Source organism: Oncorhynchus kisutch, linkage group LG16 (genome assembly GCF_002021735.2).
Source record: "Oncorhynchus kisutch isolate 150728-3 linkage group LG16, Okis_V2, whole genome shotgun sequence".
In the NCBI taxonomy this organism is placed as follows: domain Eukaryota; kingdom Metazoa; phylum Chordata; class Actinopteri; order Salmoniformes; family Salmonidae; genus Oncorhynchus; species Oncorhynchus kisutch.
This window is the reverse complement of record NC_034189.2, coordinates 45976668-46004411: the sequence shown is the minus strand read 5'-3', so window position 1 is coordinate 46004411 and position 27744 is coordinate 45976668. Positions and strand designations below refer to the sequence as shown.

The window sequence follows — 27744 nt, the reverse complement described above, 5'->3', positions numbered from 1 at the left end:
TGACAATCCCAATCCAGAGATGATTACGCAATAGGCCTGTCTGAATTATAAGTCAAAAGTTGGCTACTGGAAAAGCGACCAAGTTCAAATGAATCGATTTTGGCTGTTCCTATCATTATGTGCACAATATCCTTTATGACATCTTCATTGTGATGCAAGGTGTTGCCATTGGAGATGAGAAAGCACAACATAGACTTTAACAATCAAACTTCAGGCTCTCTCTGTACCTTACTATTGAGCCTTATTCAACCCCCTCATGTAACGCCACTCCATATTGGTCCTGGTTCTCACAAACCACACTAATCACTTATATAATATCACTCAAAAAGGTTTTGGAGGAAGAAAGTGACTCTATACCCATCATGGACCTAACTTGTTGTACAGCTTCATCTATTTGAATCACTCCAGTCTTCTCTTTGAGTGCCTCTGATTGCAACTCAATTTAATGAGGTTTATCAATTCAACCATTTGAAATGGATGACCATTCAATCAAGAAAATCAGATTTGTTTTAAAAATTTGCAACTACAAGTTAGCCTACTTGTTTTTTTAAAACATATTTATAGAGATAATTGATTACAATGTATGTTGGGGATTAACACAGAGATGCGGTTTTCTTTCATCAATAGAATGTATTTGCCTTTAGGCTGGCTGACTACAACAACTGTAACATGCCATCTCAGTTGTCAGGATGAACCATTTTCTCACAAAAAAATGGATTCAAGCAAACTGTCTCTAGTCAATAGTTTCACTTGTCACCATGGTTGCATGTCAGGCCTACTTAAAGGGTGATGTTAGTACACAAGTCATTTGAAAAGTAGTTATTCTTCAGAAACATAGTTATACAGTAAGTTATATTACAACCTATCACTGAAGTAAGCAGTGTGTTCTCTTGCTAATGAAATAGGACATGAATAATCTGTCAGTGGTTAGTTGAATCAGTCTCTTTGCACTGTTCTGTTTGTCTGTGCAACAGCTAACCTCCCAGAATCAGAATCTTGTGATGTCACAATGAAGGCCCCATTGCTATGACTACCCACAGAAGCTCTCATGTGTAATCAAATGCTGGAACAATTCACTTTTTAAACCTGTTGAGCACAGTCACATGTAATATTTACATTGAATCCATGTAACCAAATGTTTTATTAAAATAAAATGATATACCTCTTATCAAATTGTTGACCATTCATAGTACAGGTGTTTTGCCTAATTCCAAGTCGATATGTTTTAGATTTCACAACTCATCCAGGTTTCCTTTAGGTTATTTGTTTAATCTCAGTCTACCACTAATGTGTTTCTCATCATACTCTTCATCATTAATAAAATATATAGGCTACCTTACTACAGTAAAACAGGTCTTCTGTAGACTGTGACACCTCAGTGAGTGTTCAAGAAAACATCTCTCCTCAATGGCCTCAGCTATTAGCCATATGATCAACAAGGTCAAATGTTGCACTAAAATCAAGAAGCAGCTCAACCATAAGTTTATTTTGGTCAAGTGACCTGAGCCATTGATCGGTTAAAACAACTAGAGCTGTTGCAGTCGAGGGATCTTCACGGTTCGCATGCTGGTAGAGAAATAAGATGTGCTGGATGTGTAATTATCTAGGCCTGAAACATTTGATTGAAGAGTAGGTGTCCCTGAAGTCTTGCATTGTAGTTCAATATATTATTAATTAAGGAAATCAATATCAGCTGACTATAGATCAGTAGTTTTAGACCTGCCAACAGGTCCCATAGTTTAAAAACGTGTTTGAAATGTTTCTTATCCATGTCTTTCCAGATGATCTAACCAATCAGACGCAAGAGCGTCACATATTCCTCCATTCATTCCCCTTTATCATATTCAGTGGTGACTCATCCTTCAGGGCAGGTGGGGTTCAGCCCCACACTTTTATGCAAAAAACTGGCTCCCTGTTTTGCATGTTGTTTTAACATGAATACAAACATTGTAAAAATACATATAAAGAACCAGTCAGAAGTTTGGACACACCTACTCATTCAAGGTTTTCTCTTTAATTTAACTTTTGCACCATCGGAGAATAATACTGCCCTCCCAAGCAAAAAGGCAGTAACTGCTCATAGAGTGGAACTGAGAAAAATGACTTCAAAGATTTTTAATTTGCCCAGCCAAATTAATTCTAGTGTGATCATTGGAGATGTAATGATCTGTTGCTTTACTATGAGTAAATGTTTTATTCATGTTGACCCTGAAACAGCAGTTACTGCCTTCTTCTTGGCATGATCTGTTATAAATTGCAGGGTAATACCAAAGCAAAGAGCAGTATCTACCATTGTCATTTGTTAGTTTACTATACTTCTCATTTATGCACTTCTTCAGTGCCCTTCCATATCACTCCTCATCCTCAGTGATTATGTCCATCTTCTTGGACTCTTCGATCCCTCTATCCTGTGTATGTAGTGTCGAGGGTGTCTCTAGAGTGACTTTCTTCATGATGAAGTCAAGCTCTGTGATGTCCTTTTCTTCATGGGAGACTTTGTAGAAGAGGCTCCTGGATCCACGCCTCAACTGGATCTCAGCTTTGGTGCTGCTGCCTTCTTCAGCTTGACGATGGAATGGCCAGCTTTCCATGCCAGGATGTTTTCCTTTTTCATTTCGTCCACCACCACCTTGCCTGCATTGGAAGTGGCGACCACATGGAGGAAGTCCCCGAAGTCGTACGCCACACCTCCAGGTCGAGATTTCATTTCCTGTTCCACGCCATGGTGGAAACTGTCTGCACCCATGAAGGTGTGTCCTGGCTCGAAGAACTTGAGGGTGATGTCCTCCATCAAAGTTGAGTCAGCATTGACAACACTCACCAGTGATGTTAGGAGGCACCAGTTTTTGTTTTGAGATGTGCAGTTATCCACCCAATACACTGCATGCTTGACATCTCACTCCCTCTCCAGTGCTGTTACGTAAGATGAAGTAATCTCCTCTGCTTTCCGACCAGCTGTTCCTTCATGCCATACCACTGAGATTGTTTTCTTCTTCTTTTGAGACTTCTTTCCAGTGGTGGCGAATGTCTCGTGATAGGCCACGATTCGTCTTGTGAACAATGCTGTTTTCACACCTGGCATGCAAGGGAGCATGATGACTTTTTGCAAATCAATGCTCCTCACAGACCAATCCTCAGGCCAATCTTTCTGTGCATCAGCCTGGTAATGGCTTCTGCTCTGCCCTGCAGACTTCTTATGTTCCTCATATTTTCTACATTGCATGCAGTTGAGGTTGGTGAATTCAGGTGCTGCATGGCTGTTGTCTTGGCAGGCTTGGGTTTCCATGGTCTCGTTCTCCCTGTGCTCCATCTTCAGATGATGACCCTGCACCAAACAGAGCTCGCACTCCTCCTCGCCGAGCTTCACAGAGCTGATGTTCCTTCCCTTTACCGCCTTGCGATAGGTTTCGTAACCGCAGCTGGCATCTTTGTTCTTCTCCTTGTAGTCATTATGTATGAACTGAATATTGACGTCACTAGGGAGGTAGAGGCGATGTGGGGCATGCTCTCGTATGTAGTGGCCCGATTTGGGGATGGAAGGACTCAATGTGTTGCAGGATTGGATTTATGTTTAATTTGCTCGCTGAAGCTTTCTTTCCCCTCTGATCCTTTGGTGGAATCAGTTTGGTGGTGATTGACTTGCCCATCATTGTGACAATCAACCTGTCAATGTTGTCAGAAAAAAACACTTTGCACACCTGTTGTGCAGAACCGCTCTGGTTAAGAAGATGGTACAGAAACGACCTGCTGCGTCGACTGTCAGCACCAACAGTGACATTTGTCTTAGATTGCTGTGCCACCATGTGGAAGATTCATGTCCTTTTTTCCTGGAACATGGGCTGGAACATCCAACTCTGAAGGTGGATGATAATCTTCATCATCATCATTGGCAATTGATTTCTCTTCCTATAGACTGATGTCTAAGGAGTCAGAGACCATCCACCATATTTCTTCAGATAGTGTTGACACTGTGACTTCAGTTAAAGGGGGTAGATCAGGAATCTTTGTTGGAATGTGGCCCTCAAACTCAACTGAAATAAACAGAGCAAATAATCAGGGACCTGCATCCTAATGATTCTATTCTGTCATGGATGATAATAATTAATACTGACACTTTCAAACATATGATCATAATCCTTTTCAGTTATTCTATAATATAGGATATAATCAATGTTGATTTTATCTTGTGCAAACATTATCATAATCATTTTCACTGTCATAAATCAGTTCATCTATTAATTTCATACCTGCTCCCAAAAAGGCTCTTACATTTTCATTTTTCCTTACAAATACAAAAAAATTGCATGGATGGACATTGACAGGAATAAGACCAGGTGTTGACGTGGTTGGACTGTCCTAATACACCCTCACATGGCAACTTTGTTCCGCATAGATACTAATCATCTAGACCACGGGGATTGGTGGAAGTCATGCAAAACAGTTTTTTCCGCATTCATGTAATGATGGCACTGAAGCAGACACATTGAGCACACGTTTGTTATGTCAAAGCTTGTTGTACTAATTACATATGCCACCAACAAAGGTGATGGATACAATTTGAGATTTGAACTTTCCTGACCAGGACAGTCACGCAATACTGGAATATAAAAGAAAACCAGAAACCCTGAACATGTGAGTAGATATAGTATTAATGAGCTAGCAATGCTGTGTGCGCGCTCATCCGGAAAACGAGTGTGGGTGGCTTTTGACAGTTCAGTATGGGGTGCACGTCCAACCGACCGTCAGCTGGCTAGAGATCGTGTGTGGTGTAAGGTTATGGATTCAAATAACCCATTGAATGTCAGAATACAACTATGGGGATTACATTAATTCTAGGTAAAATAGATTAAAGCTAGTATAAACTGCTGATCGTCTCTTATGGGAACATGCAGCACAAATCTATTGCTTCATGCTAATGCTAGCTACGTAGGTTTTGACGTTTTGGTAGGGGCACGTCAGTTTTAGCTAGGTGGCTGTCACTGGCTAGAAATCGTGTGTATGGTGTACTGATTCAAAGAAACCATCAGATGAAATTTCAGAATATAATTCATTATATGGCTAACAGATTGACGTTCGTATCAATTGCAGATCTCTTATGAGAGCAGGTAGCATTGTTAGTCTATGCTCGCTAGCTAGCTTAGCTTGCTAGCTAGCAAATTCATTTTGATGTCAGATCTACTTAGCTAGCTAGTTCTTACCAGTGTCTGGATGTCGGCGTTTCAGAGCAAGTTCAACCATCATTTAACCCCCGGGAATGATGTTCCATGGTTTTGTATCCCTAGATTAGCAATGTATGTGTGTAGGTGTCAGTCAGTGTCATACAGGTTCGATTGCATCACTATCCGAATAAAATGATATGATACAAAGGTAAAACGCAGTAACTGCAGCCAAGGGCAGGTTGAAACCAAACTAAAAGGCATTAAGTTCAGTTACTGCCATTTACCTTGGTTTCACAGTAACTTTTTGCAGTTACTGCTTATACGACCCCCATTTTCTCCAAAACACAATACAATAGAGGCAGGATACTTGTCCACATGATTAAGCATGCATTTAATGTAACAAAAATGACAAACTCATTTTTGACCAAATGAGCAGTTACTGCCTTTTTGCTTGGGAGGGCAGAATAGTGAAGACATCAACACTATGAAATAACACATATGGAATCATGTAGTAAGCAAAAAAGTGCTACAAAATACATTTTATATTTGAGATTCTTCAAAGTAGCCACCCTTTGCCTTGATGACAGCTTTGCACACTCTTGGCATTCTCTTAACCAGCTCCGTGAGGTAGTCATCTGAAATGCATTTTATTTAACAGGTGTGCCATGTTAAAAGTGAATTAGTGGATTTTTTTCCCTTCTTAATGCGTTTGAGTCAATCAATTGTGTTGTGACAAGGTAGGGGTGGTATACAGAAGATACAGAAGGTATACAGAAGATAGCCCTATTTGGAGAAAATTAACAAGTCCATATTATGGTAAGAACAGCTCAAATAAGCAAAGAGAAACAACAGTCCATCATTACCTTAAGACATGAAGATTAGTCAATCAGGAAAGTTTCAAGAACTTTTAAAGTTTCTTCAAGTGCAGTCACAAGAACCATCAAGCGATATGATGAAACTGGCTCTCATGAGGACGGCCACAGGAAAGGAAGACCCAGAGTTACCTCTGCTGCAGAGGATAAGTTCATTAGAGTTACCAGCCTCATAAATTGCAGCCCAAATAAATGCTTCACAAAGTTCAAGTAACAGACACATCTCAACATTAACTGTTCAGAGGAGACTGCGTGAATCAGACCTTCATGGTCAAAATTCTGCAAAGAGATCACTACTAAAGGACCCCAATAATAAAAAGAGACTTGCTTGGGCCAAGAAACACAAGCAATAGACATTAGACTGGTGGAAATCTGTCCTTTGGTCTGATCAGTCCAAATGTGAGATTTTGGTTCCAACCTCTGTGTCTTTGTGAGACGCAGAGTAGGTGAACGGATGATCTCCGCATATGTAGTTCCCAGCGTGAATCATAGAGGAGGAGGTGTGAAGGTGTGGGGTTGCTTTGTTGGTGACACTGTCTGTGATCTATTTAGAATTCAAGCACACTTAACCAGTATGGCTTCCACAGCATTCTGCAGCTATCCTCCATCCCATCTGGTTTGCACTTAGTGGAACTAATAATTTGTTTTCAACAGGACAATGACCCAACACACCTCCAGGCTGTGTTAGGGATATTTGAACAAGAAGGAGAGTGATGGAGTTCTGCATCAGATGATCCACAATCTCCACAATCACCCGACCTCATCCCAAGTGAGATGGCTTGGGAAAAGCAGCCAACAAGTGCTCAGCATATGAGCGAACTCCTTCAAGACTGTTGGAAAGGCATTCCAGGTGAAGATGGTTGAGAGAATGCCAAGTGTGTGCAAAGCTGACATCAAGTAAGTTTAGTAAGTTCAAGACAACTGGTAACTCGGGGGAAAAAGGAGCTACGAATTGGAAAATACGTTTTCATTTTTCATCCAGCTCGGAATTGTAAATTTGGAACTCGGGCCTCTTTCTAGAGCTACGACCTGAAGATCACTGACGTCATCATGATTCAAGCTTTTTTTTGTTGAGTTCCCAGTTGTCTTGAAAGCACCATGAATCCAGAGAATGCCAGACCTTGATGACAAAGTTTGATGACAAAATTTGCCCACGAAGGACCGCCGCACCACTTTCCTGCTCAAGTGGCAGGGTAGCCTAGTGGTTAGAGTGTTTGTCTAGTAACCGGTAGGTTGCAAACCCCCGAGCTGACAAGGTACAAATCTGTCGTTCTGCCCCTGAACAGGCAGTTAACCCACTGTTCCTAGGCTGTCATTGAAAATAAGAATTTGTTCTTAACTGACTTGCCGAGTTAAATAAAGGTAAAATAAATCAAAAAGTGAGTACAGCACAAGTTTAGTCCAAAAATGTCTTGTATGATTCTTCATAATTGATTTAATTAGGCAGGGAGAAATGTATACTGTAGCTAAGAAATTCATACTAAGTGTATGTTGTGTAGTAAGCTGCTAGTAGCCCATGTGCCTCACTGGGTGTAGGAACTATTTCCCTGCCAGACAAGGCTCTAGCTGATAGCCAAGTGTAGCAGTGGTAAGGTGTTGGGACTCTGCTGTTGGGACAGCTTTATGTTGGACAGCTTTATGTTGGACAGCTTTATGTTGGACAGCTTTATGTAGGCTATAACAGTTTGTGGGCACTGTTTGTCACGTATATCATATTCCCCTCTAACATTTTACTCTCTGTCAAATTCCCTCTATCATATTCCTCTATCATATTTCCTCTATGGCTGCTTTGCGTGATGTATTGTTGTCTCTTCCTTCTTGCCCTTTGTGCTGTTGTCCCTGTCCAACAATGTTTGTACCCTGTGTTGTGTTGCTACCATGTTGTTGTCATATTGTGTTGCTACCATGCTGTTTTGTCATGTGTTGCTGCCATGCTATGTTGTCGTCTTAGTTCTCTCGTTGGGCAGAGACTGTCCCAAGATCGCGTCGCAGTCGGAGGTGTGTTTTCTTGTCCCGTCTTGTCCGGTGAAAATATTCGCTTTCCTCGTTTATTTGTACATATTTCATATACAGTGGGGAGAACAAGTATTTGATACACTGCCGATTTTGCAGGTTTTCCTACTTACAAAGCATGTAGAGGTCTGTAATTTTTTTAATCATAGGTACACTTCAACTGTTAGAGACGGAATCTAAAACAAAAATCCAGAAAATCAGAAATCGGTATTTTGTGGCGCCGATTTGCCGATTATAAAAATAAATTAAAAGTTTATTTAATTTTTTATATATAAATATATATATCTTTTTAAAAATCTTTATTTAACTAGGCAAGTCAGTTAAGAACACATTCTTATTTTCAATGACGGCCTAGGAACGGTGGGTTAACTGCCTCGTTCAGGGGCAGAACTCCAGATTTTCACCTTGTCAGCTCGGGGGATACAATCTTGCAACCTTACAGTTAACCCAATAACGACCTGCCTCTCTCTCGTTGCACTCCACAAGGAGACTGCCTGTTACGCGAATGCAGTAAGCCAAGGTAAATTGCTAGCTAGCATTAAACTTATCTTATAAAAGACAATCAATCATAATCACTAGTTAACTACACATGGTTGATGATATTACTAGATATTATCTAGCGTGTCCTGCGTTGCATATAATCTGACTGAGCATACAAGTATCTAAGTATCTGACTGAGCGGTGGTAGGCAGCAGGCGCGTAAACATGAATTCAAACAGGCTTTCTTTGCATTTTGCCAGCAGCTCTTGTTTGTGCTTCAAGCATTGTGCTGTTTATGACTTCAAGCCTATCAACTCCCGAGATGAGGCTGGTGTAACCGAAGTGAAATGGCTAGCTAGTTAGCACACGGTAATAGCGTTTCAAACGTCACTCGCTCTGAGCCTTCTAGTAGTTGTTCCCCTTGCTCTGCATGGGTAACGCTGCTTCGATGGTGGCTGTTGTCGTTGCTGGTTCGAGCCCAGGGAGGAGCGAGGAGAGGGATGGAAGCTATACTGTTACACTGGCAATACTAAAGTGCCTATAAGAACATCCAATAGTCAAAGGTTAATGAAATACAAATGGTATAGAGGGAAATAGTCCTATAATTCCTATAATAACTACATCCTAAAACGTTTTACCTGGGAATATTGAAGACTCATGTTAAAAGGAACCCACCAGCTTTCATATGTTCTCATGTTCTGAACAAGGAACTGAAACTTTAGCTTTCTTACATAGCACATATTGCACTTTTACTTTCTTCGCCAACACTTTGTTTTTGCATTATTTACACCAAAATGAACATGTTTCATTATTTACTTGAGGCTAAATAGATTTTATTGTTGTATTATATTAAGGTAAAATAAGTTCAGTATTGTTGTAATTGTCATTATTTCAAAAAATAACTAAAGAATTGGCCGATTAATCGGTATCGGCTTTTTTGGTCCTCCAATAATCGGTATCGGTATTGGTGTTGAAAAATCATAATCGGTCGACCTCTATTCTGTATACATCTGGCCCTTCTTTGGACACTGTGTTATCAAACCTTAACATTCCTTCCAGACTCACATTAAGCATCTCTAATCCAAAATCAAATCTAGAATCGGCTTCCTATTTCGCTACAAGGCCTCCTTCACTCATGCTACCTTGACTTCGGCGATGTGATTTACAAAATTGCCTCCAACACTCTTTTCAGCAAATTGGATGTAGTCTATCACAGTGGCATCCGTTTTGTCACCAAAGCCCCATATAATACCCACCTCTGCGACCTGTATGCTCTCGTTGGCTGGCCCTCACTACATATTCGTTGCCAAAACCACTGTCTCATCTGTAAATAGCACACCCAACTACCTCATCCCCATATTGTTATTTATTTATTTTTCTCTTTTGTACCCCAGTATCTCTACTTGCACATGATACTCTGCACTTCTATCACTCCAGTATTAATGATAATTTGTAGTTATTTCGCCTCTATGGCCTATTTTTTGCCTTACCTCATTAATATTATTACGTTTGCACACACTGTACATAGATTTGTTCTATTATGCTATTAACTGTACGTTTGTTTAACCCATGTGTAACTCTGTGTTGTTTTTGTCGCACTGATTTGTTTTATCTTGGTCAGGTTGCAGTTGTAAGTGAGAACTTGTTCTCAACTGGCCTACCTTGTTAAAACCTAATTGACGCTACCCGTTCCGTTAGCATTAGGATAATTTTAATCAACAACCGCTGAATTGCAGTGCACCACATTAAAATAATATTACTAAAAATAGTTATATTCATGAAATCATAAGTGCAATATAGCAAAACACAGTTTAGCTTTTTGAAAATATGCTTTACAGCGAAAGCAATCCAAGCGTTTGTGTAAGTTTATCGATCACTAGACAAAACATTATGGACACCCAAAGTAGCTTGGTCACGAAAATGAGAAAAGCAATAAAATTAATCGCTTACCTTTGATGATCTTCGGATGTTTTCACTCACGAGACTCCCAGTTACACAATAAATGTTCCTTTTGTTCCATAAAGATTATTTTTATATCCAAAATACCTCCGTTTGTTTAGATCGTTGTGTTCAGAAATCCACATGCTCGAGCGGTCACAACAACGCAGACAAATTCCAAATGGTATCCGTAATGTCCATAGAAACATGTCAAATGTTTTTTATAATCAATCCTCAGGTTGATTTTAAAGTATATAATCGATAATATATCAACCGGCACTGTCTCTTTTTCAGTAGGAGAGGGAGAGTCAATGGCTGCACCACTCTGTTGCGCAAGCAAAATTCATGCGAACACCCAGCTATCCACTACGCGATGTTATCTTGCTCGCTCATTTTTCAAAATAAAAGCCTGAAACTATGTCTATAGACTGACACCTTGAGGAAGCGATAGGAAAGGGAATCTGGTTGATATCCCTTTAAATGGAGCGAAGGCAGGCTATGGAACATGGAGCTTTCAAAATAGAGGCCACTTCCTGGTTTTATTTTCCTCAGGTTTTCGCTTGCAATATCAGTTCTGTTATACTCACAGACAATATTACGACAGTTTTGGAAACTTTAGAGTGTTTTCTATCCTAATCTGTCAATTATAAGCATATTCTAGCATATGGGCCTGAGAAATAGGCCGTTTACTTTGTGAACGTTCTTTTTCCAAACATAAAAATAGTGCCCCCAGCTGAAAGAGGTTAAAGTGTTGTGTTGTCTCACTTGTCGTGATGTGTGTTTTGTCCTATGTTTTAAGTTTATTTATTTTTAATCCCAGCCCCCATCCCCGCAGGAGGCCTTTTGCCTTTTGGTAGGCCGTCATTGTAAATAAGAATTTGTTCTGAACTGACTTGCTGAGTTAAATAAAATAAAATATCATATTCCTTCTATCAAATTCCTCTGTATCATATTCCTCTCCACCCTCCAACTCCCCCCCCCCCCCCCCCCCTGTTCTTCCTCAACTCCTCATCATTAAACACTCCCCAGATTTGTGAAAAGTAAACATTTTGTGTTTTTAAATGCTTTCTTTTTCATTGCATGCAAAAATACCATATCCCTCCCTCCCTACTCTCTATTACCCAGTCTACTCATCCATCTTCAAGCTTTCATCCCTTCCCTTCTCTTCTATCACCGTCTCAGTTCCACCTCCAGCTGGCTCCCTCTTTTTCTTCTCCTCCAGTCTCTTCCTCTCCTCTTTCCTCATATTTTCTCTCTTCTTCTCCTCCTTTTCTTGAATCTTTCTCTCCATCTCCAAGAATGCAGCTTGAGCTTTCTCTCTCTTTTTCAGCTGCTCAGAACACTTCTTCTCTTTCTTATTCCTGTATTTCATCATGTCATTGTGTATCTTCATCAGCCCCTCTAACCTCTTTTTCTCTGCCTTTTCCTTCTCTATTCTTTCCTTCTTTCTCTTTTTCTGTTCAAACTTCTCCCTCTTCTTCTCAGCCTTCATGACTTTCTTCTGCTCTTTCTCTCTCTCCTTCATCTCTTTCTTCTCTCTCTTTTTTTGCTCCTTGTCTTTCATCTCCTTTCTCTCTTTCTCTTCATCTTTCAACTTCTTATTCAGTTTCTTATTTTTCTCTTTTTCCTCCATCTTCAGGAACGGGATTTTCTGCATTTGGTTCATGAGCAGAAAGCCTACTCTTCCCAGGATGGTCTCTGCTCTCTCTGATGAAACCTTCCCATTGGAGCACTTGGAATGGGCACAATCCACCTCACTCTTCAATCCCTCCCTCGGGCTCACCTCCTCAGTGACGCTCCTCTCTTCACTCTCAATTTCAATGCCTATCCAATAATCCTAACAGGAAGACATTGACTTAAGATGTAATATTGTTCCAATGTGGCAAATTCAATACACAATTGAGTGATCAACATACAATGATGGCCAATTAACCCTAGTGAGGGGTGATGTTTTATACTGTGAGCAAAGAGCAGCAGGGTTGGGGTCAATTCCATTTCAATTCCGATCAAAAGACTCTAAGATTCCAATTCTCTTCAACGCTTTGAGTTGAAATAGAACTGACCACCATCCCTGTGAAGTTTTAGTGTGAAATAGGACACCTACCTTTACCTCTTCCAGGGTCCAGGGCCTGGGTTCCTCATCCTCTGACCTGCATATGGTGGCTCCAACTCTAACAGGCATCTTAGTGACCATGCAGATCAGAGGGGTGGGCAGCTCATCATTGCGGGTTGCCAGAGTTAAGTTAGCATCTGAGACCAGTTCTTCAGCGTGAGGGCAGATATCCACCTCCTCAGTAGTGCCCCTCCCTTTCTGATCTGGCTGCTTGTGGTCCTTGTCATGGATGCATGCCAGGCTTGGAGGAAGTGCATGGACAGGGCTTTTATCACCCATCATTTCCTCTCTCTTGACAGTGGATGCAACTGCACTTTCCTCTATGTCAACTGAGCACTCTGTGGTGTTCTCAACGATCTCCTCTGGCTGTTTGTGGTCAATATTGTGGGTGCAGGGCTTCCTTAGAGACAGTGCTGTGGGTGCAGGAGGACTTTTATCAGTCAAAAACTCCTCTTGGAGGACAGTGGACACGGAAGCGGCTGCTTCACTGGCAACTGGACACTTGGAGGTGCCCTCTACTGCCTCCTCTGGCAGTTTGTAGTCATTGTCAAAGGCAAGTTGCAGGCTTGAAGGCAGCACTGAGGGAAGACCTGTAGCTGCTGATGGATCCTCTCTATTAGCAACTGATGCCTCTGCGGCGACTAAGCACTCAGTGGTGCCCTCTGTCGTCTCCTCTGGCTGCTTATGGTCATTGTCCAAAACGTGTGACAAGCTTGGAGGCAGCCTTGGTGCAGGGCTTTTATCCAGGTCCTCTCCCTGGGCAAAGGATGTGCCTACAGTGATCTCTGTGGCAACGTAGGACTCGGGTACATCCTCTTTTTCCTCCTTGGTCAGTTTGTGGTCAGAGTCACAGATACATGGTGAGCTTGGAGGCAGTGCTGCAGGGTCAGGAGGGCTTTGATCAGCTGCCATGTCCTCTTTGAGGTGAGTGGACACATCATTGGTTGTTTCACTGGCAACTGGACACCTGTTGGTTCCCTCTACTGCCGCCCCTGGCAGTTTGTATTCAATGTCAAAGACACGTGGCAGACTTGGAGGCAGCATTGGGACAGGGCATTTAGCTGCTGATCTGTCCACTCCATCAACAGTAGCTGTGCCTGAAGTGGCCTCTGTAGCAAATGAGACCACATAGGCATCCTCTACTGTGTGCTCTGGAGGCATGAAGTCATCGTCAAAGACTGGTGGCAGGCATGAAGGCAGCACTGAAGGAAGAATTCTAGCTGCGCATCGGTTCTCTCTCTTGACAGTGGCTGTACCTGCAGTGGCAACTGTGGCAACTCGGCACTCCATGGCTGAAACATCAAACTGGGATGTTTCCGGGACATTGAATGAATTGCCAATGAACCGCTGAGCCAGTGGTGGGAGGGAGAAAGGATAGAATCTGTCCTCTTCCTTGATATTAGATATTGCCACTGGAGCAACTGAGACCTCAGTGGTTCCCTCTACTGTCTGCTGTGGTGGAATGGAGTCATCGTTAAAGAAGTGTGGCAGGTATCGATGCAGCATTGAGGATAGATGTGTATCTGTCGATAAGTCCTCTCTTTTACCAGCAGATACATCTGCAGTGGCCTCTGTGGAAACTGGGCACTCAGCAGGGACAAAGTAGGAGAATACAATGAACCGCTGTGCATCCTGAGTGCGTATGGCCAATGGAGAGGGGGGATGCAAAATGGTTGGTATAGGCCTCCGATTGGTGAAAGCCAGTGGTGGGAGGGAGTCAATACAGGGAGCCATGAACTCAGTGAGTGGACGGTTGATCACATCTCTCACATTCTGCAGGAGAAAAGAAACAGACATGATGAAAGTGATCACATTCAGTACATATATTCTTTATGAGTGAACACTATGTACTTATACATCACAGATACAATGCCTTCGGAAAGTATTCAGACCCTTTCACTTTTTCCACATTTTGTTACCTCACAGCCTTATTCTAAAATGGATTAAATCTTTTTTTTCGCTCATCAATCTTCACACAATACCCCATATTGACAAAGCAACAACAGAATCGTTCCAAATTCATTTCAAATATAAATAATGGGTATTTACATAAGTATTCAGTACTTTGTTGAAGCACCTTTGGCAGCGATTACAGCATAGAATCTTCTTGGGTTTTACTCTACAAGCTTGGCATGCTTGTGTTTGGGGAGTTTCTCCCATTCTTCTCTGCAGATCCTCTCAAGCTCTGTTAGGTTGGATGGAGAGAGTTGTTGCACAGCTATTTTCAGGTCTCTCCAGAGATGTTCGATCTGGTTCAAGTCCGGGCTCTGGCAAGGCCATTCAAGGACATTCAGAGACTTGTCCCAAAGTCACTCCTACGGTGTCTTGTCTTTGTGCTTAGGGTCGTTGTTCTGTTGTAAGGTGACCCATCGCCCCCAGTCTGAGGTCCTGGGCGCTCTGGAGCAGATTTTCATCAAGGATCTCGCTGTGCTCCGTTCATCTTTGCCTCGATCCTGACTAGTCTCCTAGTCCACACCGCTGAAAAACATCCCCACAGCATGACGCTGACACCACCGTGCTTCACTGTGCCGTAGCTGCCAGATTTCCTCCAGACTTGACGCTTTGCAATCAGGCCAAAGAGTTCAATCTTGGTTTCATCAGACCAGAGCATCTTGTTTCTCATGGTCTGAGAGTCTTTCGGTGCCTGTTGGCAAACTCCAAGCGGGCTGTCATGTGCCTTTTACTGATGAGTGGCTTCCATCTGGTCACCCTACCCTAAAGGCCTGATTGGTGAAGTGCTGCAGAGATGGTTGTCCTTCTGGAAGGTTCTCCTATCTCCACAGAGGAACTCTTGAGCGCTGTCAGAGTCACCATCAAGTTCTTGGTCACCTCCCTGACCAAGACCCTTCTTCTCTGAATGCTCAGCTTGGCCCAGGCTGCCAGCTCTAGGAAGAGTCTTGGTGGTTCCAAATTTCTTCCATTTAAGTATGATGGAGACCACTGTGTTCTTGGGGACCTTCAATGGTGCAGAGATTTTTTTGGTACCCTTCCCTAGATCTGTTTCTCGACACAATCTTGTCTCGGGAACTCTACGGACAATTCCTTCGACCTCATGGTTTGGTATTTGCTCTGACATGCACTGTCAACTGTGGGACCTTACATAGACAGGTGTGTGCCTTTCCACATGTCCAATCAAGTTGTAGAAACATCTCAAGGACGATTGTGGGAGAAAATCATATACATGATTATAGTAATACAAGAAAAAATACATGTATGGGTTAATTTCCTGTTCTGGTAAAATGCATTGTCTATTGTATAGGACAGAAAGCCGAGAAAGACCATGGGAGTATGGAACAGCCGGGAACACTAAAGGAATGCAGACACATAGACGCCTAGAAATGACTGGACATACAAAGGTCAGAGTGATATACGAAGGATGGGGTCAGCCAAATGACCCCAGATGAATTACAGATATCAGTTACATCACAGGGGAGACACAAGTCTGTTTAATCTTATACAAACATATGAAGAGAAGGCGACCAGAACAGCTAGTCACAGGAAAGGGGGATGTATATTATCTTTAGGTCAAAAGAAGGGTCTTGTCATCATTTTTAATCTGACCGAAAGCAGATGTGGGCGTTACTGGGCTGAACAAGCAGGATGCACGAAGTAGGATGGACTCATGGATTGTGTGTATAAAAAGTCAGAGCGAATGCTCTGAAAGTGTGTGTGTTCCGCGGACCGCTCCGGCTTAAGATACTGTTGTATTAAAAGTCTATATTGATTTTTTCAAAGTTCTTGTGTCCGTCATATTTGAGCCGATTTGCCACTACACGATCAATGGAAACAGGATGCACCTGAGCTCAATTTCGAGACTCATAGCAATTCTTATGTAAATAAGGTATTTCTGTTTTTAAGGTTAATACATAAGCAACAAAACATGTAAAACAGTTTGCTCACTTTGTAATTATGGGGTTTTGTGTGTAAATTGCTGAGAATTTTCATTTGATTTAATCCATTTTAGAATGAGGATTTAGAGTAACAACAGGTGGAATAAGTAAAGGTCTCTGAATACTTTCCTAAGACACTGTATATATCTAGTGTCCTCTCAGATGCTCTGCACCAGTCTGTACCAACCCTGGGTCTTCTAGCTAACGGGTAAACTAAGTGTAAAAATACATGCACTACACCCAGCACAACATTTGATATTTTAGACATTTAGCAGACGCTTTTATCCAGAATGATTTACAGTTAGTGCATTCAACTTAAGGTAGCTAGGTGGGACAACTACATAATCCTGATTTGAAGGTCTACGAGAGATCGCTTGGTCTTGTTATTTTTATTTTTTTTAAAGACAAGGCAACCATAATAACTGAGGACAATGTACATAACAATACTCAGAGACATACAGAATACAACACAATAAAAGTTATCAGACAAAATACTGTTAGCTTACATTCAATGGCATATGGCACATTTTGCCCGTATATTGACATATATTTGATTTAATCAATATTGTTCAACAGAACTCTAGTCGACTTTGTCAAAGTTGGTCTTGTTACCTCCTCAATCAGGCTTGGCATTATCCTCGTCTCAAACCAGATCCTCTTTATCTCCTTCTCCTGCTCCCTCTGGATCTGCCTCACCAGAGCCAACCTGGCTCCCAGCTCCATCATGTAGTCTGTCTGGATCTCCCTTTCCTTCAACTGACACTCAGCCCTCCTCTGTGTCAGCGTTGAACCGTCCATGTCTTCCTCCTAGCTAACAATAACTCTGGAAAATACATAACGTTGTAGTAAGTGGCGTGTTGCTAACCAAAGAATAATACATCTCTTTACGATGTGCTCACATTTCTTCCCCTTTACTTACAATTAAGCAAGTGACGATCCCAATCCAGAGATGATTACGCAATAGGCCTATCTGAATTACTAGTAAATTGTTGGCTACTTGAAAAGCGACCAAGTTCAAAGGAATCGATTTTGGCTGTTCCTATCATTATGTGCACAATATCCTTTATGACATCTTCATTGTGATGCAAGGCGTTGCCATTGGAGATGACAAAGCACATCATAGACTTTAAAAGATCAAACTTCAGGCTCTCTCTGTACCTTACTATTGAGCCTTATTCAACCCCCTCATGTTACGCCACTCCATATTGGCCCTGGTTCTCACAAACCACACTAATCACTTATATAATATCACTCAAAAAGGTTTTGGAGGAAGAAAGTGACTCTATATCCATCATGGACCTAACTTGTTGTACAGTTTCATCTATTTGAATCACTCCAGTCTTCTCTTTGAGTGCCTCTGATTGCAACTCAATTTAATGAGGTTTATCAATTCAACCATTTGAAATGGATGACCATTCAATCAAGAAAATCAGATTTTTATTAGATTTTTAAATGAGCAACTACAAGTTAGCCAAGTTCGCCTACTTGTTTTTTACACAATCTACCCTTGTGGTACATATTTATAGAGACATTGTAATCAATTATATGTTGGGGATTAACACAGAGATGCGGTTTTCTTTCATCAATAGAATGTATTTGCCTTTAGGCTGGCTGACTACAACAACTGTAACATTCCATCTCAGTTGTCAGGATGAACAATTTTGTCACAAAAAAATGGATTCAAGCAAATTGTCTCTCGTCAATAGTTTCACTTGTCACCATGATTGCATGTCAGGCCTACTTAAAGGGTCATGTTAGTACACAAGTCATTTGAAAAGTAGTTATTCTACAGAAACATAGTTAAACAGTAAGTTATATTACAACCTACCTCTCAAGTAAGCAGTGTGTTCTCTTGCTAATGAAATAGGACATGAATAATCTGTCAGTGGTTAGTTGAATCAGTCTCTTTACACTGTTCTGTTTGTCTGTGCAACAGCTAACCTCCCAGAATCAGAATCTTGTGATGTCACAATGAAGGCCCCATTGCTATGACTACCCACAGAAGCTCTCATGTGTAATCAAATGCTGGAACAATTCACTTTTTAAACCTGTTGAGCACAGTCATATGTAATATTTACATTGAATCCATGTAACCAAATGTTTTATTAAAATAAAATGCTCTTATCAAATTGTTGACCATTCATAGTACAGGTGTTTTGCCTATTTCAAATGTAATATGTTTTAGATTTCACAACTAGCATCCAGGTTTACTTAGGTTATTTGTTTGACCTTAGCCTTCCGCTAATGTCAGTGTTGCTCATCAAAATCTTCATCATTAATCAAATATATAGGCTACCTTACTACATACAGTAAAACAGGTCTTCTGTAGACTGTGACACCTCAGTGAGTGTTCAAGAAAACATCTCTCCTCAATGGCCTCAGCTATTAGCCATATGATCAACAAGGTCAAATGTTGCACTAAAATCAAGAAGCAGCTCAACCATAAGTTTATTTTGGTCAAGTGACCTGATCCATTGATCAGTTAAATCAACTAGAGCCGTTGCAGTCGAGTGATTTTCACGGTTCGCATGCTGGTAGAGAAATAAGATGTGCTGGATGTGTAATTATCTAGGCCTGAAACATTGGATTGAAGAGTAGGTATCCCTGCATTCTTGCATTGTAGTTCAATATATTATTAATTAAGGAAATCAATATCAGCTGACTATAGAACAGTCGTTTTAGACCTGCCAACAGGTCCCATTGTATAAAAACTTGTTTGAAATGTTTCTTATCCACATCTTTCCAGTTGATCTAACCAATCAGACTCAAGAGCATCACACATTCCTCCATTCATTCCCCTCTATCATATTCCTCTATCATATTCAGTGGTGACTCGACATTCAGGGCAGGTGGGGCCCAGCCCCACATTTTTTTACAAAAAACTGGTTTTCCCATTTTGCATGTTATTTTGACATGAATATATGTCACATTTGCAAACATAGTTTGCAAACATTGTAAAACTATATATACAGTAGCAATCAAATGTTTGGACACACCTACTCATTCAATGTTTGTTCTTCCATTTTACTTTTTTCTACATTGTAGAATAATAGTGAAGACATCAAAACTATGAAAATCACTTTATAACCTGTGGAAAAATGTGTATGTAACCAGTACTCTCTTGAATTAAACGCTGTTAGCTGACTTTTAAGACCGGGGCTCTGTCCATTCTTATAAAATATTAGGGTCTTACAAACCCTTCGAATGCATTGACAGAGTATTTAATTCTGATTGGGAAATAATACAGAGGAATTTAGAATTCCTTCAACACAAGGTAGGGGTTGTATACAGAAGATAGCCCTATTTGGAGAAAATAAACAAGTCCATATTATGGCAAGAACAGCTCAAATAAAGCAAAGAGAAACGACAGTCCATCATTACCTTAAGACATGAAGATCAGTCAATCAGGAAAGTTTCAAGAACTTTGAAAGTTTCCTCAAGTGCAGTCGCAAGAACCATCAAGCGCTATGGTGAAACTGGTTCTCACGAGGACCACCACTGGAAAGGAATACCCAGAGTTACCTCTGCTGCAGAGGATAAGTTCATTGGAGTTACCAGCCTCATAAATTGCAGCCCAAATAAATGCTTCACAGAGTTCAAGTAACAGACACATCTCAACATCAACTGTTCAGAGACAATCAGACCGAATCAGACCTTTATGTTTGAATTTCTGCAAAGAAACCACTACTAAAGGATACCAATAATAAGAAGGCACTTGCTTGGGCCAAGAAACACGAGCAATAGACATTAGACTGGTGAAAATCTGTCCTGTCTGATCAGTCCAAATTTGAGATTTTGGTTCCAACCACCGTGTCTTTGTGAGACGCAGAGTAGGTGAACGGATGATCTCCGCATATGTAGTTCCCAGCGTGAATCATGGAGGATGAGGTGTGATGGTGTGTGGTTGCTTTGTTGGTGACACTGTCTGTGATCTATTTAGAATTCAAGCACACTTAACCAGCATGGCTACCACAGCATTCTGCAGCTATCCTCCATCCCATCTGGTTTGCACTTAGTGGAACTATAAATCGTTTTTCAACTGGACAATGAGAAATAATGACGAGTTAATTATAGATAAAACGTATCAGTGTTCATCAGTCATTGGACAAAAATATTAAGTTGGAAATCGCAAATTCAACAATGAGTAGTTCACAAGGAATCAGTGGCTAACTGCAAGCATTGCAAAGCAATCATTAGCCTGTTATTCACTGGAGTGGCTGTATGGTCTGTGGTGGTTCATTTCTTTACTGTCAAATGAGGAGAGACAAAGTTATCACACAAGTCAGAGTTATACTTAAACTAAATCTTTAATAGTGAGAGATTTGCAATAGCAATTGCTGGTCGACAAATCATCGTTTCTGATGATCCGTTGAGAGCGGCGAGACAAAAGTACAAAGGTCTTTTATATCCAAGATACACCCCCTTTCAACCTACATGACGATCAACAGATACATAGAATGGGTCACAAGGTTAAGATTTGTGTGAAAGATACCTATAAGACATAGCAGACAGTATCTGCTGTGTCAACAGTTTTCATTGTATAGACCAGTGTCTGGCCCTCCGACTCCAAACTGGAACCATCTCTCTCTGGTACGGTATAGAACAGAAGCATTAACTCATGCTCTGGAATGCTCTTTAGGTTTTATCACTCAAAAAACATTGTAAATCTCCTGTCAGTGTTATCTCCCAGAGGCCCATCCTCAGTAGAACACACACACAATAGTTAAGAATTCTCTGTTCTGTTATATAAAACAACCATTTGATGCAATAAAAGTATTATAACATAATCTTGCAATTTTGCCACCACAGGTCCCAAGTCTAAGATTAAGGGTCTCTTTTCCTAGTTGAAAATGATAAGCATTCAACATTGGCCATGCTGTCAATGAAACATGATTTTTGCCACGCTCAAAACAACTGTTAACTCGGAACTGCAAAATCTGACTTTAGTACGTTCAAGACAGCTGGTAACTCGAAAAAACGAGCTACGACTGGGAAAATATGTTTTGAACTTTCATCCAGCTCGGAATTGTACATTCGGAACTCTGGCCTCTTTCTAGAGCTACGACCTGAAGATTACTAATGTCGTCATGATTCAAGCTTTTTTTTGTTGAGTTCCCAGTTGTCTTGAAAGCACCATAAATCCAGAGAATGCCTTACTTTAATGACAAAGTTTGATGACAAACCACGCCACCTTCCTTTCTCTAGTGAGCACAGCACAACAAGGTCCAGAAACGTCTTTTATGCTTCTGAATAAATGATGTAATATGGTAGGGAGATATGTATACTGTAGCTAAGAATGTAATACTAAGTGTATGTTGTGTGGTAAGCTGTCGGTAGCCCATGTGCCTCACTGAATGAATGAACTTTTTTGCTGCCAGACAAGGCTCTGCTGATAGCCAGGTGTAGCAGTGGTAAGGTGTTGGGACTGCTGTTGGGACTCTGCTGTTGGGACAGCTTTATGTTGGGACAGCTTTATGTAGGCTCTAACAGTTTGTGGGCATCGTTTGTCACCGTTATAGTGCATTTAATTTATTGTATGTGTTGTGTTGGCATGCATCCCACAATTTGTTATGTTTTTTTGTGGCCGGATTTACAAGCTAAGATCACTACTGATCTCTATCATATTCCACTCTATCATATACTCTCTATCATATTCCTCTCTATCATATTCCCTCTCTCATATTCCCTCTCTCATATTCCCTATATCATATTCCTCTCTATCATATTCCTCTCTATCATATTCCCTCTCTCATATTCCCTCTCTCATATTCCCTCTCTCATATTCCCTATATCATATTCCTCTCTATCATATTCCTCTCTATCATATTCCCTCTCTCATATTCCCTATATCATATTCCTCTCCATCATATTCCTCTCTATCATATTGTAACGACCGGGTTAGTTATTATTGTTTTATTTCACTGTAGAACCCCCAGCCTTGCCCTACATGCCTTAGATCTTTTGTCCCACACCCCACACATGCAGAGACCACACATGCAGAGTTCTGTCATACTATCCAGGTCTGTGCCCAAACAATTTGAGCTTCTACTTTTAAAAATCCACCTTTCCAGAAATAAGACCCTCACCGTTACCTTGATATAGACCCCCCTCAGCCCCAAGCTGTGCCCCTGGACACCATATGTGCATTGATTGCCCCCTATCTGTCACGTCCTGACCTTAGTTCCTTTTTTTATGTCTCTATTTTAGGTTGGTCAGGGTGTGACTTGGGGTGGGCATTCTATGTTTTGTTCTATGTTTGTATTTCTATGTGTTTGGCCTGGTATGGTTCCCAATCAGAGGCAGCTGTCACTCGTTGTCTCTAATTGAGAACCATACTTAGGCAGCCTGGTTTCCCCCTTGAGTTGTGGGTAGTTGTTTTCTGTTTAGTGTATGTCACCTTACAGAACTGTTTTGTTTCTTCCATTCGCTTTGTTATTTTGTTTTATGTGTTCAGTCTAATAAATTAACATGGACACTTACCACGCTGCATATTGGTCCGATCCTTCCTACTCCTCCTCAGATAACGAAGAGATTCGTTACACTATCTATCGTCAGAGTTCATACTGTTAGGTGACCTAAACTGGGATATGCTTAACACCCCAGCCATCCTACAATTTAAGCTGATGCCCTCAATCTAACACAAATTATCAAGAAACCTACCAGGTACAACCCTAAATTCTTAACCATGGGCACCCTCATAGATATCATCCTGACCAACTAGCCCTCTAAATACACCTCTGCTGTCTTCAACCAGGAACTCAGCGATCACTGCCTTATTGCCTGCGTCCGTAATGGGTCCACGATGAAACGACCACCCCTCATCACTGTCAAACGCTCAGTAAAACACTTCAGCGAGCAGGCCTTTCTAATCGACCTGGCCCGGGTATCCTGGAAGGATATTGACCTCATCCCGCCAGTAGAGGATGCCTGGTTGTTCTTTAAAAGTGCTTTCCTCACCATCTTAAATAAGCATGCCCCATTCAAATAAATAACAGATATAGGCCTTGGTTCACCCCAGACTTGACTGTCCTTGATAGCACAAAAACATCCTGTGATGTACAGCATTGGCATCGAAAGCCCCCGAGATATGCAACTTTTCAGGGAAATCAGGAACCAATATACACAGTCAGTTCGGAGAGCTAAGGCTAGCTTTTTCAAACAGAAATTTCCAAAAGATTTGGGATACTGTAAATTCCATGGAGAATAAAAGCATCTCCTCCCAGCTGCCCACTGCATTGAGGCTAGGAAACAGTGTCACCACCGATAAATCCACGATAACCAATCATTTCAAGAAGCATTTTTCTACATCTGGCCATGCTTTCCACATGTTTACCCCTACCCCCGGCCAACAGCTCTGCACCCCCGGAGCAACGGGCCCAAGGCCCCTTCCCCCATTTCTCCTTCACCCAAATCCAGACAGCTGATGTTCTGAAAAAGCTGCAAAATCTGGATACCTACAAATCATCGAGGCTAGACAATCTGGACCCTCTCTTTCTAAAATGATCTGCCGAAATTGTTGCAACTATTACAAGCCTGTTCAACATCTCATTCGTATCGTCTGAGATCCCCATAGATTGGAAAGCTGCCGCCGTGGTCATCCCCCTCTTCGAAGGGGGAGACACTCTAGAACCAAACTGTTATAGACCTATATCCATCCTGCCCTGCCTTTCTAATATCTTCGAAAGCCAAGTTAACAAACACATCAACGACCATTTAGTGTCCCATCGTACCTTCTCCTCTACGCAATCTAATTTCCGAGCTGGTCATTGGTGCACCTCAGCCACGCTCAAGGTCCTAAACGATATCATCGATAAAAGACAGTACTGTGCAGCCATCTTCATCGACCTGGCCAAGGCTTTCGACTTTGTCAATCACCACATTCTCATTGGCAGACTCAATAGCCTTGGTTTCTCAAATGACTGCCTCGTCTGGTTCACCAACTACTTCTCAGATAGAGTTCAGTGTGTCAAATCGGAGGGCCTGTTGTAAGGACCTCTGGCAGTCTCTATGGGGGTGCCACAGGGTTCAACTCTCGGGCCAACTCTTTTCTCTGTACATTTCAATGATGTCGCTCTTGCTGCGGGTGATTCTCTGATCCACCTCTACGCAGACGGCACCATTCTGTATACATCTGGCTCTTCTTTGGACACTGTGTTAACAAACCTAAACTTTCCTTCCAGACTCACATTAAGCATCTCCTATCCAAACAAAATCTAGAATTGGCTTCCTATTTCGCAACAAAGCCTCCTTCACTCATTCTGCCAACATACCCTCGTAAAACTGACTATCCTACCGATCCTTGACTTCGGCGATGTCATTTACAAATTAGCCTCCGACACTCTACTCAGCAAATTGGATGCAGTCTATCGCAGTGCCATCCGTTTTGTCACCAAAGCCCCATATACTTACCCACCACTGCGACCTGTGTTCTCTCGTTGGCTGGCCCTCGCTACATATTCGTCGCCAAACTCACTGGCTTCAGGTCATCTGTAAGTCTTTGCTAGGTAAAGCCCTGCCTTATTTCAGCTCACTGGTCACCATAGCAACACCCACCCATGGGACACATTACAACCAGGTATATTTAGCAAAAATCACTGAAGCTGGAGACTAATATCTCCCTCTATAACTTTAAGCATCAGCTGTCAGAGCAGCTTACTCTACCTGTACACAGCCCATCTGTAAATCGCACACCCAACTCATCGCACACCCAACTCACCCAACCTCATCCACATATTGTTATTTATTTATTTTTGCTCATTTGCACCCCAGTATCTCTACTTGCACATCATCTTCTGCACATCTCTTACTCCTGTGTTAATGCTAAATTGTAATTATTTCACCTCTATGGACTATTAATTTCCTTACCTCCCTAGTCTTACTACATTTGCATACACTGTACATAGATTTTTCTATTGTGTTATTGACTGTACGTTTGTTTATCCCGTGTGTAACTCTGTGTTGTTGTTTTTGTCACACTTCTTTGCTTTATCTTGGCCAGGTCGCAGTTGTAAGTGAGAACTTGTTCTCAACTGGCCTACCTGGTTAAAGTGTTGTGTTGTCTCTCTTGTCGTGATGTGTGTTTTGTCCTATATTTTAATTTGATTCATTTATTTTTAATCCCAGCCCCCATCCCCGCAGGAGGCCTTTTGCCTTTTGGTAGGCCGTCATTGGAAATAAGAATTTGTACTGAACTGACTTGCCTAGATAAATAAAAATAAAATAAATTATCATATTCCATTCTATCATATTCCTCTCTATCATATTCCTTTCTATCATATTCCTCTCTATCATATTCCTCTCTATCATATTCCTTTCTATCATATTCCTCTCTATCATATTCCTTTCTATCATATTCCTCTCTATCATATTCCTTTCTATCATATTCCTTTCTAACATATTCCTTTCTATCATATTCCTCTCTATCATATTCCTCTCTATCATATTCCTTTCTATCATGTTCCTCTCCACCCTCCATCCACTCCCCTCACTTTTCATCCTCCTCATCTCATCTCAGCGTAGCCCCTCTACATCGTGTCGAACATTTAAACACTCCCCAGATTTGTGAAAAGTCAACATTTTGTGTTTATACAGTGTTGTACAGTATGCCTTAACAAAAATCAAACAGAGAAAACATTTTTTTATTTTATTTTTAAATGCTTAGTTCTTTCATTGCATGCAAAAATACCATATTCCTCCCTCCCTACTCTCTATTACCCAGTCTACTCATCCATCTTCAAGCTTTCATCCCTTCCCTGCTCTTCTATCACCGTCTCAGTTCCACCTCCAGCTGGCTCCCTCTTCCTCTTCTTCTCCAGTCTCTTCCTCTCCTCTTTCCTCATCTTTTCTCTCTTCTTCTCCTCCTTTTCTTGAATCTCTCTCCATCTCCAAGAATGCAGCTTGAGCTTTCTCTGTTTCAGCTCCTCATAACACTTCTTCTCTTTCTTAATCCTGTCTTTCATCATGTCATTATGTATCTTCATCAGCCCCTCTAACCTCCTTTTCTCTGCCTTTTCCTTCTCTTTTCTTTCCTTCTCTCTTTTTCTGTTCAAACTTCTCCCTCTTCTTCTCAGCCTTCATGACTTTCTTCTGCTCTTTCTCTCTCTCCTTCATCTCTTTCTTCTCCCTCTTTTTTTGCTCCTCCTCCTTCTGTTTCATCTCCTTTCTCTCTTTATCTTTATCTTTCAACTTCTTATTCAGTTTCTTATTTTTCTCTTTTTCCTCCATCTTCAAACACGGGATTTTCTGCATTTGGTTCATGAGCAGAAAGCCCACTCTTCCCAGGATGGTCTCTGCTCTCTCTGATGAAACCATCCCATTGGAGCACTTGGAATGGGCACAATCCGCCTCACTCTTCAATCCCTCCCTCGGGCTCACCTCCTCAGTGACGCTCCTCTCTTCACTCTCATTTTCAATGCCTATCCAATAATCCTAACAGGAAGACATTGACTCTAGATGTAAAATTGTTCCAATGTGGCACATTCAATACACAATTGAGTGATCAACATACAATGATGGCCTAATAACCCTAGTGAGGGGTGATGTTTTATACTATGAGCAAAGAGCAGCAGGGTTTGGGTCAATTCCATTTCAATTCTGATCAATTCAGGAAGTTCTCTAAAATTCCAATTCTCTTCAACGCATTGAATTGAAATGGAACTGACCACCATCCCTGTAAAGTAGTAGGGTGAAATACGACACCTACCTTTGCCTCTTCCAGGGTCCAGGGCCTGGGTTCCTCACCCTCTGAACTGCATGTGGATGCTCCAACTCTAACAGGCATCTTAGTGACCACGCAGATCAGAGGGGTGGGCAGCTCATCATTGCGGGTTGCCAGAGTTAATTTAGCATTTGGGACCAGCTGTTGAGCATGAGGGCAGATATCCACCTCCACAGTAGTGCCCCTTCCTTTCTGATCTGGCTGCTTGTGGTCCTTGTCATGGATGCATGCCAGCCTTGGAGCAGGGCTTTTATCCAGGTCCTCCTTGGTCAGTTTGTGGTCAGAGTCACAGATACATGGTGAGCTTGGAGGCAGTGCTGCAGGGTCAGGAGGGCTTTGATCAGCTGCCATGTCCTCTTTGAGGTGAGTGGACACATCATTGGTTGTTTCACTGGCAACTGGACACTTGTTGGTTCCCTCTACTGCCGCCCCTGGCAGTTTGTAGTCCATGTCAAAGACACGTGGCAGACTTGGAGGCAGCATTGGGACAGGGCATTTAGCTGCTGATCTGTCCACTCCATCAACAGTAGCTGTGCCTGAAGTGGCCTCTGTAGCAAATGAG

At 41.6% G+C, this 27744-nt stretch overlaps 1 long non-coding RNA gene across 1 annotated transcript; it reads left to right on the top strand.

Moving 5' to 3' along the window:
• The first annotated feature begins 6833 nt into the window (after window positions 1-6833).
• Window positions 6834-15862, top strand: LOC116354004 (uncharacterized). The gene is made up of 2 exons (XR_004203457.1): window positions 6834-6881; window positions 12102-15862. It is a non-coding gene; the product is annotated as an uncharacterized LOC116354004 (long non-coding RNA).
• The last annotated feature ends 11882 nt before the right edge of the window (window positions 15863-27744 follow it).